Consider the following 14,571-nt stretch of genomic DNA (forward strand, 5'->3'; position numbering starts at 1 on the left):
AAAAAGACCCGTTTAGTGACTCGCATGAGGGTTAATTTTTTCATAAGAAGATAGCCGGCGTTGTTGTCAGTAATATTGGCAAAGACACTTTATACCTAAAATGCAAGGATTCCAAGGAATCTGATGTCGAATATTTCAAAACATGTAGAAATGGGCAGAACTTGCCACGCCTATTTAGGTTACTTCCCGACGTAAACTTTCAAAACGCCGATACATGTGTCTTCTTTTTTCCGTCTTCTTTCATAATCTGTGCTGTGTACAGTGTAATAAATCTAAATATAGTTCGGTGGGTTGAGTTGGCCCACATGTCCAACTGAATATGAGTTTGTAGAGTTAGTTCAAAATCATATAATCTCAAGTTGGAGGAAAAGTTATATTGAAATTCTCGCTAAAAATATTGGGTTGATGCCATCTGAAGGAAAAGTCAGAAGGGAGACAATCTGAAGGTAGTCATAAAGGCATTAATCGAATGACTGGACAGAGGAGGAAGTATTTTGCTATGGAGTCTCTATGTGGCCTCTAGCTAACAATTGTCTGTGTCTGATTCTGTAGGAACGTAGGCTTCTGCGGTATTAGCTGTGACGATCACGACACATTTTTGTGTCAATATAAAAACAACTAAAAAAATCAGTCGGCTATTAAAGGGCAGTGAAGTATTCATCCAAGTTTACGAATGAAGGAAATATTTCGCAGGCAAACTTTTTGGAAGATAAAGTTGAATATCCGCTTCGAGAAGACCTTCGAGCGGAAATACCCTCAGATAACTGCAAATTCGGTGGCAACAAGCATTTGCATTGCATTTGAAAGAGGAAAGGTTAGATGATAGCGAAGCTGCACCATACTCGATATGTCCGATGAGCCTCTACCAAAGGCGAAACATTTCACATCGTGGTGGTCAATCCCACGGCAGCGGGTTCTTTCGTACCGGATTGAACCGGAACTACACAACATCATCGTTCCGGCCAGCGGCTGCCACCTCAGTGTACATATGTTTGTATTTGTTTCGTTTTTCTGTGTTGGGAGCAGCATATCCCGGAATGCCTGCTCCGAACTCTTTTGGTCCGTGCCGGGACGGAGGAAAACCCAGGACCAATATATTTGTGATCGGTTTGTCACATCCGCATCTTCACCCACATCCAGCCTTCGGTGAGATGCAATAGATGTCAGGAGTGGGTGCACCTAAGGGGTTGCTCTGGACTAGTCCACGTGAGGGACTACGACAGGGACTATGTTGCTGCATGCTGTGTGAATACAGTCCCCAGTGAGTCGTCATCGGATTACGAAACTCCCTCGTCGTCTGATTATGTGACTCCCCTGCAGTCCCCTCCGTTGTTGTCCCAATCCCGGAAAATGCATCCTTTTTGCAATTTAATTGCAATGGAGGTAAGATCGAGAAAATAGTTGATTTCATGAGTCGGAGGAATATCAAGGTCGCTGTGGTGCAAAAAACTAAGCTCAACAACAACTGTAGCTTACAACGTTGTGATGGTTACAACGTGCTAAGAAAGGATCGCACCAGAAGTGGAGGTGGGGGATTAGCTTTCCTATTGCACCAGTCTGTCCAACACAGACCTATCTCGCTTGAACCTGTCTCTAATGACCCGTACATGGAATGTGTGGGGGTAGCAGTCAGGTGTGGAACTGCCGAGATAGAGTTGCTGAACGTACACATCCCGCCGAGAAATAGCTGTATCTCAGATTACGTGCCTAACATTAGCCCGCTTTTGGAAGGTCATAATCGTCTGGTCCCGGCGGACTTTAATGCGTGTCATGAGATGTGGCATTCGACCCTCGGAAACGATCAGAGAGGTACAGCGCTGTGTGAGCAGATTGACAGCTCTACGTTTTGCACGTTCAATGAGGACGCCAGAATTATAGGAGAGTGTCACAGCTCGCCAGACATAACCATCGTGTCACCTGATCTGACAAATGACGTTACCTGCCAACCCGTCATTTCCCTTGAATCAGACCATCTCCCCATAACTGTCTTCCTTAGCAGACCACCCGATTTCATTGCCTCTGAACGCTGCACATTCGTCAATCATAAGAAAGCTGATTGGCCGGATTTCAGAGATTTCACCAATCACCGCTTCAGAGAACTGCCCAATCCTTCTGATCTTCGGGTAGCGAAAAGGACGTTCCGAGACATCATCACTGCCGCTCGCCATATCCCTGCTGGTCGAATACCCGAAGTAAGACCACACTCCCCAGCAGAGGCGACGGGATTAGCAAATGAGCGTGATGAGCTTCGTCGAACCAACCCCAATGACCCCAGAGTCAGGGAGCTGACCTGAAAGTTAACAGGCTGGTCGGCGAGCATAAGCGGAACAAGTGATTAAATCATCTGAAGAGTTGCAACATTGGAGCCGGTATACGTGAATTGTGGGCAACGGTTAAGCCACTCTCGAACCCTGGAAGAAGGGAAGATAGGACCTCAGTCACGTTTGGCGACGTCACGTTGACTGACCCGAAGACGTGTGCAAGTAATTTCAATCGACTGTTTGTCGAGCACCTCGAGAATAACGAAGAGAAGAGTGGTACGTCGCATTAGATCTCTTCCTGCCGAGGATGAACCACCACAGTTTACAATAGATGATATTGCGAATGCCATCAGGAACGCTAAATCATCGAAAGCGTTGGGCCCTGACGGAATTTCCATGGTAATGTTGAAACAGCTGGATGAGCCGGGAGTGGAGTATCTCACTAAAGTTCTCAACCTGTCGCTAGCCACCCTTATTGTTCCCGAAGTCTGGAAAATGGCCAGCGTGGTCCCGCTACTGAAGCCAGGCAAGGATGCCAGCAAAGGTGAATCGTACAGGCCGATTTCGCTTTTGTCACCTGTAGCGAAGACCCTTGAGGCCTTAGTCCTCCCCAGCATTAGTAATAGTTATGAAGTTGCCGATCATCAGCATGGATTCCGTAAGCAGCACAGCACGACAACAGCCCTGCACGCCACCTCCGCACATATTTGTCGAGGACTCAACCAGGAGCGGCCGTGTGATAGGACAGTGATGGTGGCGCTTGACTTATCAAAAGCCTTTGACAAGGCTAGCAGGACTATATTTTCTGCAGATTGGGTCCTATACAGGTATAGTTTCAATAAGAATAGGAGTTAGGTGAGGAATGCTAAGTGGAATTCTTTGATAAACTTAATCGAGACAATATTGAAAGTTAATGCAGCGGCAAAATTTCGCAAGGTGATGTCAAAGGATCAAAAACCTATTGGGAGCATCAAACAAAGCATGAAAAAGTTTGGGTCTCAGATCACATGTAATACATTGGCTGCCTCGTCGGTGATGTACACTAAGTAATACTTCGAACCTGTCCATGTAAGCTACTGTGCAACGAACTGCGTCAGTTCTTATTACCGGAGTAGTAAAAGGCACATCTCAGGCATCATATATTAAATATTCAACCCCTGGATAATATAATTAGATTCCGAAAATACAACAATTTTATTGCCTACTATTGAACATTATCACTGTTTGGGCGTATGATTAATAAAAATAATGTCAACTAAAATTAATAATACGCATAGTGAAATGTCAACATCCTGAACAATGTATTATTTACTGAAGAAACTTTTCCCTCCCTCTCTTTCTTCTTCTTAACTAAACAGGTGTAGCCCATTTTCAGAGTCACGTACTCGTACATATAAAATGAACGCAAATGATATCTGCATACATACATGTACCTAGCATGGCTTTTGCTTCTTGGATTATCACAAATATTTGTTTAGCAGGTGCTACGAAATGACGACGGTGGCGACAACCAACGGTGATGATGATAAAACAACAAAACGTAATGGCTATGAAGAAAGTCAAACACACAACACACAATTAACTAAATACCCAGCACACAAAAGAAAGAACATACAACATGTAAAACACACACACGCATTGGCAGAAATATTCCTACACACACACGCACACGTGTTGTTGTTACATTTCAGAAAGTGGTTCATCCACAAAACACAAAAAAAACGTAACACAACAACTTGCTAAAATAACCACAAAAAGAATTCCCTCATATACTCAAAACAAAAAAAAAACAAACACGCTAAGAACATCAGAAGAGCAATTGGGTGAGAGGGGAATAATGGACAACAGAAATTTGTTGGTAACACAATTATTTGCGTTACTCATTTGTCAGCAATACTACGTAATAAGCTTAAAAGCAATGGTGGGCAAATTGCGAGAGACTCATGTATTTTTTACACTTTTGTGTATGAGGCCGAGCATTTCTGCCCAACAGTGCTTAAAAGTCAAACGAAATAAAAGAAATGTTTTTGTTATTGTCTATGCAAAAAGAAAAGTGCGGAGGGGGTATGAGAGGGGGCTAATGAACAGACAACTGGTTGCTTGGTTGTTCGGTTTGGCTGACTAGGTGGCTGGCTGACCATTCTATAGGCACGTACATATGTATGAACATCTTAGGTGTGTGTCTATGTAAATGACCCAGTATAAATAGCAACGAACGTCCGTCCATGGTAAACACTAACAAACAATGAGAAATGAGAAAGTCACAGCATTTATTCTCACTCTCCGGCAAGTGGTCATCAATAATGTTATTGTTGTTGTTTTTTTTTTTTTCATTTTATTTTTCTTTAGGTTTAGAGTGGGTTTTATTATTTAGAATAATAAACAAGGAAAGTTTTAGATCTGGAATATGACGTAAAATGAATGCTCCTTAAACTTCTCTTGTAGACAGAAGACATGTTAAGGTCTTCTCCAGTACACAGATCAGAGACCTTTTAAGGTCTTTTATAGTAGGTCGAAAACTTTTTAAGGTCTTCTGTAGTAAACAGAAGATCTTTAAAAGTTTTCTATAGTAGGCAGAAGACCATTCAATATATTCTCTGGTAGACAGAATACATATTAAGGTCTTTTATAGTAAACAAAGGTTCTTTCAAAGTCTTTTATATTAGACAGAAGTCCTTTCAAGGTATTCTATTGTAAACAGAAAATCTTTTAAAGTCTTCTATAGTAGAAAGAAGACCTTTTAAGGTATTCTCTAGTAGACAGGTGAAGTTTTCTATAGTAGACAGAAGACCTTTTAAGATTTTTTATATTGAACAGAAGTTCTTTAAAAGTCGTCTATAGTAGACAGAAGACTTTTTAAGCTCTTCTATAGTAAACGAAAGACCTTTAAAAGTCTTCTATAGTAGACAGAAGACCTTTTAAGGTATTCTATAGTACACAGAAGGCTTTTAAAAGTCTTTTATAGTAGACAGAAGGCTTTTAAAAGTATTCTATATAGCAGACAGAAGACCTTTTAAGGTCTTCTATAGTAAACAGAAGATCTTTAAACGTCTTCTGTATTGAACAGAAGATATTTAAAAGTCTTCTGTAGTAGACAGAAGACATTTCAAGGTCTTCTATAGTAAACAGAAGATCTTTAAAAATCGTCTGTAGTAGACAGGAGACCTTTTAAGGTCTTCTATAGTAAACCGAAGACCTTTAAAAGTCTTCTATAGTAGACAGGAGACATTTCAAGGTCTTCTATAGTAAACAGAAGATCTTTAAAAGTCTTCTATAGTAGACATTTCAAGGTCTTCTATAGTAAACAGAAGATGTTTAAAAGTATTTTATAGTAGACAGAAGACCATTTAAAGTATTCTCTACTGGACAGAAGACTTTTAAAAGTCTTCTATAGTAGACAGAAGACCTTTTAAGGTCTTCTATAGTAGACAGGAGACATTTCAAAGTCTTCTATAGTAAACCGAAGACCTTTAAAAGTCTTCTATAGTGGACAGAAGACATTTCAAGGTCTTCTATAGAAAACAGAAGATCTTTAAAAGTCTTCTATAGTAGACAGAAGACAGTTTAAGGTCTTCAATCTTGAACAGAAGACCTTTAAAAGTCTTCTATAGTAGACAGAAGACATTTCAAGGTCTTCTACAGTAAACAGAAGTTCTTTAAAAGTCTTCTATAGTATACAGAAGATCTTTTAAGGTCTTCTATAGTAAACCGAAGACCTTTTAAAGTCTTCTATAGTAGACAGAAGACATTTCAAGGTCTTCTATAGTAAACAGAAGATCTTTAAAAATCGCCTATAGTAGACAGAAGACCTTTTAAGGTCTTCGATAGTAATCCGAAGACCTTTAAAAGTCTTCTATTGTAGACAGGATACATTTCAAGGTCTTCTATAGTAAACAGAAGATCTTTAAAAGTCTTCTATAGTAGACAGAAGACCATTTAAAGTATTCTCTACTGAACAGACGACTTTTAAAAGGCTTCTATAGTAGACAGAAGACCTTTTAAGGTATTCTATAGTAAACCGAAGACCTTTAAAAGTCTTCTATAGTAAACAGAAGACCTTTAAAAGTCTTCTATAGTAAACATAAGATCTTTAAAAGTCTTCTATAGTAAACAGAAGACAGTTTAAGGTCTTCTATATTGAACAGAAGACCTTTAAAAGTCTTCTATAGTAGACAGAAGATATTTCAAGGTCTTCTATAGTAAACCGAAGACCTTCAAAAAACTTCTATAGTAGATAGAAGACTTTTCAAGGTCTTCTATAGTAAACAGAAGATATTTAAAAGTCTTCCATAGTAAACAGAAGACATTTCAAGGTCTTCTATAGTAAACCGAACACCTTTAAAAGTCTTCTATAGTAGACAGAAGATCTTAAAACTTTTCTATAGTAGACAGAAGAACTTTTAAGGTCCTCTATAGTAAACCGAAGACCTTTAAAAGTCTTCTATAGTAGACAGAAGACATTTCTATAGTAGACAGAAGACCTTTTAAGGTCTTCTATAGTAAACAGAAGATCTTTAAAAGTCTTCTTTAGTAGACAGAAGACATTTCAAGGTCTTCTATAGTAAACAGGAGATCTTTATTAGTCTTGTTAGCTTAGCCTTAAAAAGTGTATTCTTCTTCATGATGGAATCTCTCAAATAAAACGCTTGCATTTAAATTAAAAATGGTGACAAAATTAAACGGTAAGCGTTTTATGAAGAAGAATATACTTTTTGAGGCTAAGCGAAAAAAATATTTTCCAGTTTTCAGTGCATTTGTAACTGTAACTTTTTTAATTATAATAAAAAATGTATTTTCAACATATTATTAAACGACTGTAAACATCAATTTTTGGTTAATGAGCGTATACATGTGTTTGTTTATTTTAGTTCTAATTTTATTACTAATTTTATTATCGGATCGAAACAACTCGATATCGAATCACATAATTTTGCCCATACACTGAGGCAAAAATCATTTTTTCAAGTCAGTGATTGAAATCAAATAATAACAGAATTATATTCTTAACACTTTCAAACCTCCAAAACCAAAAAATTACAATCTGGCAACGGCTCCCGGCGATATGCCAAGCTGCCAAAGATGTCATAATTTTCATTCCGTTTATTTCTGACATTCAGTCGTAATTAAACAATTTAAGTATTTTGGCGCCAAAACCTGATCTGTTGATATTATCTATACAGAATTAAATTGAATTTAAATTGTCCCAATTTGAACTTCTATATCTCAAAGACGGTAAAACCGACGAGAATACCAAAAATGTCAATCTTGTAGAGAATTTTCAAAGCTACAACATTTGTTTTAGTCCAATTTTGATAGGACTTGCGGTTTCTAAGCAAAATCGCGAAAACCTAAACAACCCCTAAAAATGTCAACTTAAATCGCGATTTATTTAAAAAGCGCTCCGGCGATATTTTTATACCCTCCACCATAGGATGGGGGTATATTAAGTTTGTCACTACGTTTGTAACTACTCGAAATAATCATTGTAGACCCCACAAAGTATATATATTCTTGATCAGCGTGCAATTCTACATCGATATAGCCATGTCCGTCCGTCTGTCCGTCTGTCCGTCTGTGGAAATCACTCTAGCGTCCGAACGGATTGACGTAGGTTGATGAAACTTTGGGAAAATATGTTATATTTACGTAGGACTTTTGGTATTGAAAGCGGGCTATGTAGGTCCACGCTTTCGTATAGCCCCCATACAAAATGACGCGTGACGCGTCGTCGTTTTAAGGAGTTTTTAAGATATTTGTCCCATTTTACCACCGAATTGGTTGTAATTTGGTACTTTGTGTCTCCAGAGGCCAAAAAACATTCCTACCAAAGTTGGGTTATATAGGTCCACGTTTTGGTATAGCCCCCATATAAGGCCCCATATAAAGTACGCGTCATTTTAATATATTTTGAATGTATTTGTCCCATTTTACCACCGAATTGGTTGTAATTTGGTACTTTGTGTCTCCAGAGGCCAAAAAACATTCCTACCAAATTTGGGTTATATAGGTCCACGTTTTGGTATAGCCCCCATATAAGGCACCATATAAAGTAGGCGTCATTTTAGTATATTTTGAACGTATTAGACCCATTTGACAGCGGAATTGGTTGTAATTTGGTACTTTGTGTCTTCAGAGGCCAGAAAACATTCCTACCAAAGTTGGGTTATATAGGTCCACGTTTTGGTATAGCCCTCATATAAGGCCCCCTTTATAGTACGCGTCATTTTAATATATTTTGAATGTATCCGACCCATTTGACCAAAGTGTCGGTTGTAACTTTGTATTTGTATTTTCAGAGACTAAGAAACATTTCTACTATAAAATTTTTATATAGGTCCACGTGTTGATATAGCCCCCATAATACGATATCTCCCGATTTTCGATATTTTGAAGGTTTTAACCTCATTATCACACCGAGATGGCTGAAATTTGGTATTTAGTCTTCTTTAGGCTTATAAAACTTTCCCCCAGAAATTTTTAGGTATAGGTCCACGCCGGCATATAGCCCCCATAGAACGGTACCTTCCGGATTTCGGTTTTTTGAAGGTTGTGGTCACATTAATCCACCGAAATGGCTGAAATTTGTGGTGGAGGGTATAAAAAGTTCGGCCCGGCCGAACTTAACTCTTTTCTTACTTGTTTTTTTTTTTTTTTGATTTTTCTCATCTATAAACATTGTAGTTTCAGAATCCGAGGTGTAAGCACCTTCCATTTAAAATTGTTTCAAGAGCACCGTGTATATTGTTGGTCAACATTAAAGATTTCATGACCCCATTATTCACATCGAATTGACAGTAATTTAGCATTTCGTGCTTTCCGTGCATCAAAGAACGGATGGTGCGTATGTTGAATAAAACAGTTGGAATCATTCATACGACCTGTGGGACATTAATACTGACATACAAGGTAAGTAGACTGCGGAATTTTAAGCAATCTCTATTTTTGGTCCGATTCATGTCAAATTTTGGGACTGGACATATTTTTGGCTTCAGATTACATTGCAATCGAAACATATGGCATATGCAAAATTATGCAAAATGCATAATTTTTTGCATATGCAAAATTTATGCATTTTACATATTTTCTTATACAACAAATATTACAATAATAGGTACAGAAATGTTTTGTGTACAATTTTTCTGTTTAATATTCTCTTCAGACATATCAATAAAATAGAGATATGTGTAACCTCAGCCACAACCTTCAAAATACCGAAAATCTGGAGGTACCATTCTATGGGGGCTATATGAAGACGTGGACCTATACCGATAAATTTCAAGTGGAATGTTTTATACCCCCAACAAAGACTTAATACCAAAAGTCAGCCATTTCGGAGGGATATTGAGGGCACAACCTTCAAAATACCAGAAATCCGGAGGTACCGTTCTATGGGGGCTACATGAAGATGTGGACCTATACCGGCAAATTTTAGGTGGAAAATTTTATACCCACAACGAAGACAAAATGCCAAATTTCATTTCGGTGGGATATTTAGGCCACAACCTTCCAAATACCAAAAATCGGGAGGTACCGTGCTATGGGGGCTATATGAAAACGTGAACCTATGACGACAAATGTTAGTCATTTCGTGGAATATTGAGGCTACAATTTTCAAAATACCAAACATCGGTAGGTACCGTGCCACGGGGGCTGTATGAAGACGTGGACCTATGCGGACAGGTTTCAGTTTTAAAGTTGCATACCCCTAACGAAGACTTAATACCAAATTTCAGCCATTTCGGTGGGATATTTAGACCACAAATCCTTGAATATATTTTTGCCTATGCATTTGCATATGCTCACTTTATGTAAATATGTTAAAATATGCACGATATGCAAACATTTTTGGGCCCAATTCGTTTTATTTTGTAATTAAACCAGTTTCTGTCTAATCAGATTTTCTCTACGACCATCCTAACCATATATGCATTTGCATAGGATTCCGCTGTCTAAAGGTAAGTGAATTAAAAAACATATTTTGATTAATTAATTTAAAACATTTACCTTGTATGACAACGTCACTGTCCTACAGAACGTATGAATAATTCAAACTGTTTTATTCAACATACGCATCTGCAACATCTTCTGCTCTTAGGGGGAAACATGGCTGAGTGGTACGCTTACGAGTAGTATACATTGTTTGGCATCCAATAAATTCAACTATATTTGTCAGATATCATACCAAACAAATTTATTTACAAATATTTCAAGGCCAAAGAAAATGCTTCTTCTTTGCAAATTAATTCATTATCACGGTTTAAGTATTTAACCTAATGCATACGATGGAATCAACACAGCTGGAGAGAATCAGACGATATTTTGAGCAAAACAAAAACTGCAATAACATTTCCAGCTTTTCAACAGTTCAAATCATTCAATATCTACAGACTCTATAGTTATTTCTTATTGTCTTAAGTAAAAGGAAGTTGAAAATTATAGAGAGAATATATGCAAGTCATACATCTGTATTATCATCCACCCCCATCCATTAACACTTTTTGCAACAAAAGCACAACAACATGCAACAATAATTAAAATAATAATTTGTAGTTTAAGTCCCAATGTTTTCTTTATTTTATTTTTTTTTTTTTTTTTGCAAAATTCGTTTGTTTATTTGTGTATTTTATTTTATTGTCGTTATTCTTTGGTATTTAGTTCTGAGTGCATGTGTGTGTGCGCGCCAACAGTCAAAGAATGAGTGCTTGGTGTTTATCTATAAGTCGGATATTTTATTCCATCGGTTTGTTATTGTTTTGCAAAAATATTATAAAAAAAAGAAAACAAATGAGACTAAAAAGCTAAAGAGAGCGAGAACTACGTGTAGATTACAGTAATGCTAATGTTGCTTAAAAATTAATCTGTTTGGAAGGTTCACAAATTCCAACCACAAATTACGTCACTTAAAATTGGCAGTAATAGATTAGCGAATTTTATTTCTTGAAATATTTAAAAACATCAAAAATGCTTTACTCACGTTTTGATTCCAAGTGCGTTTTCTAGCCCAACTAAAAACTGTTTACATATTTACCAAAACCGCCTAATTCCAAACAATTTCCACTAAATTGACATTATTGTCCCCACACATCATCATCGTCATCGCCGACGACGTTGGTAGTGTCGTAGTCATTGTTGAGAGCTTATCGCTAACGAAATATTTGTTTTTTTCGTACATACGTAGTATCTCGTATACGTTATACGATTGTTTCGTATTCTGTTGCTCATTTCGTTGAATGATTATATACAAACAAACACACACATACATGCAATATACATGCATATCCCCAGTCAGCATTTTTTGAAAATTTTAATCAAATTCGAGTCTTTTTTGATCCGACTGCACGATTAAAAAGCTAGAATATGAGCTCATTTTCTGATCATAAATGACTCCTTTGTCGGTAGGAAAACATAACCTCAGGCGACTCTTCTAAACAAATCACAAATGAGTCTTTTTCGAGTCGTATTTCAATCATTTATTGGTGTTTTGTTGATTAATTTCGGACCCTTTTTCGAGTCTTTTTAGAGTCATGTTTATAATCATTTATGAGTCTTTAGGGAGTCATTTATGAGTCTTTTTGTTAGACGAAATAAATTAAAAAAATTTTCTTTTTGTTCTTCTTTGTTTCTTTCCTTTGTTTTATAGTCTTTTCTGCTTCGTTATGTCTTTTAATTATCCTTTATGTTGCTTGGTGGTTAGTATACTGCTTCTTCATTTCACTTGGCAAAACCTGTTGTGTTGTGTTTGTCTGTACCTTTAATATTATACGTTACATTTATATCAAAATTTTGTAGAAAGTGTATATGAGAATTTTATTTTTTTATTTACAACCAAATAAAAATAAAACAAAGCAAATAGTTTTTAATCACCTAACTGTTCAAAATATGATCAGAGTATACATAATTATAATCACTTTTCAAACACCTGTATTACCCTTTTTTGATTAAGCATTTTTCAATCTTCCAGATGATCAAAATGTGACAATAAATAACAAAAAATTGTCACATTTTAAACACCTCAATGATTTATTTGTGATTGCTACACATTTGTTGTTGTATTTTAAATTGAACTCTTTTTAATCATTACAGGGAGTCACTTTCGAGTCCCTTTCTGATCACACAAGCGACTTAATCAATTTTTGATCACCAAAAGGACTCTAAAAAGACTCCTCAATGTGATTTTTGAAAAAACAGTCTTCTAAATGCTATCTGGGTCTGTATAAATATATGGGGTATTGCATGGTAAATATTCACTTTGTCACAGCAAAATCAAAGGAAATATCGTAACATTTGGAAAATTCAGTCCCCACAATGAAACATCTGACAACAAGATGAAAAGGTGCGAACGTAAACATATTGTCAAATGTTACCCCAAGAATATTGGGATAGTTAGTCGTCGACATTTTTTACCATCGACCAGGACATTAAGATTATTTCCACAGTCCATGTGGTGAATATATTCCTCGAATGGGAAAAGGCGGTAAGATCGATCAAAAAGGAGTTCTGCCTTTCACAAATGACATTAAACACGGTGCTCTTGAAGCAACTTTAAATGGAAGGTGCTTATACCTGTGAAGTTTTAGCGGATTCTGAAACTACATTTTTTTTTACGATTTTGCTTGCAAACCGCAAGGCCTATCGGAATGGGTCTAAAGAAAATGTTGTACCTGTGAAAATTCTCTAGAGTATTGACCGTTACGACTTGAACATTTTTAGGGTTTTTTTAGGTTTTCGCGATTTTGCTTGCAAACCGCAAGTCCTATCGATATGGGACTAAAAAATTTTGTAGCTATGAAAATTCTGTACAAGATTGACCTTTCTGATATGATTTCGTAGGTTTTACCGTTATTGAGATATAGAAGTTCAAATTGGGACAATGCATTGACGGTATCGCTACCTAATAAAACAAGTTCATACATGGTGCGCCTTAACTAACTTTAAGTGAAAATCGCTTACACCTGGGAAGTTTTTGCGGATTTTGAAACAGCAATGTCCATAGGTGAGAAAAATCCCAAGAACAAGAAAAAATCGCTGAAGGGATTTTTAAATAAATCTCGGTCAAAATTCACATTTTTACGGTTTTTTAGGTTTTCACGGTTTTGCTTGGAAACCGTATGTCCTATCGAAATGGTACCAAAGAAAATATTGTAGCTGTGCAAATTCTGTACATGATTGACCTGCATAAAATTTTCGTAGGTTTTACAGTTTTTGAGATATAGAAGTTCAGATCAATCATTAAGATTTTTTTCTCTAGTCTTCAGGAACGAAGGACCGTTTATCGGATGTATCCGATATACACGGTGCTCTTGAAGCAACTTTGAATGGAAGGTGCTTACACTTTGGAAGTCTTTGCGGATTCTGAAACTAGAATGTTCATAGATGAGAAAAATAAAAACCAAAAAAATCGCCGGAGCGCTTTTCAAATAAATCGCGATTCAAATAGAAATTTTTAGGGTTTTTTTCGGGTTTCACGATTTTTCTTGAAAACCGCTGTGAAAATTCTCTAGAGTATTGACCGTTACGACTTGTTCATAGGTTTTACCATTTTTGAGATATATAGATGTTCAGGTCACATTTTTAGCTTTTTTGTTAGGTTTTTACAATTTGCTTGATAACTGTAAGTCTTATCGAAATGGGACTAGAGAGAATCTTTTAGCTGTGAAAATTCTCTACAAGATTGGCTTTAGTACTTTTTTGCTAGGTTGTACCATTTTCGATATATATAAATTTAAGTTGGGAAATTGCAGTCATGAAATTGTTTTATAAGGACAGATAATGCATTGTCCCAATTTGAACTTCTATATCTCAATAACGGTAAAACCTACGAAATTATCATGAATGTCAATCATGAAGATAATTTTCCTAGCTACAACATTTTCTTTAGTCCCATTTAGATAGGACTTGCGGTTTCCAAGGAAAATCGTGAAAAACTAAAAAACGTCTAAAAATGTCAACTTGAATCGCGATTTATTTAAAAAGCGCTCCGACGATTTTTTATTTATTTTTTTGTTTTTTGATTTTTCTCATCTATGAACATTGTAGTTTCAGAATCCGCAAAAACATCCCGGGTGTAAGCATCTTCCAGAGCAGTGTGTAGATAGAGGGCCCTTTTAAGGGATCTTTAATAGATCGAAGACCCATCCAAAAGGTCTTTAATAGGTAGAAGACCATTTCAAAGGAACTTTTTTAGGTTGAAGACTCCAAGGGGCCTACTAAAAATTCCCTTCCGAGAAGTCTTCTATAGATAGATGACCCTTGGAAGGGTCCCTGTATAAACAGAACACCCTTCCATGGGGTCTTCAATAAATAAAATACC

Source organism: Musca autumnalis, unplaced genomic scaffold (assembly GCF_047663935.1).
Source record: "Musca autumnalis isolate F117 unplaced genomic scaffold, ASM4766393v1 scaffold_3, whole genome shotgun sequence".
In the NCBI taxonomy this organism is placed as follows: domain Eukaryota; kingdom Metazoa; phylum Arthropoda; class Insecta; order Diptera; family Muscidae; genus Musca; species Musca autumnalis.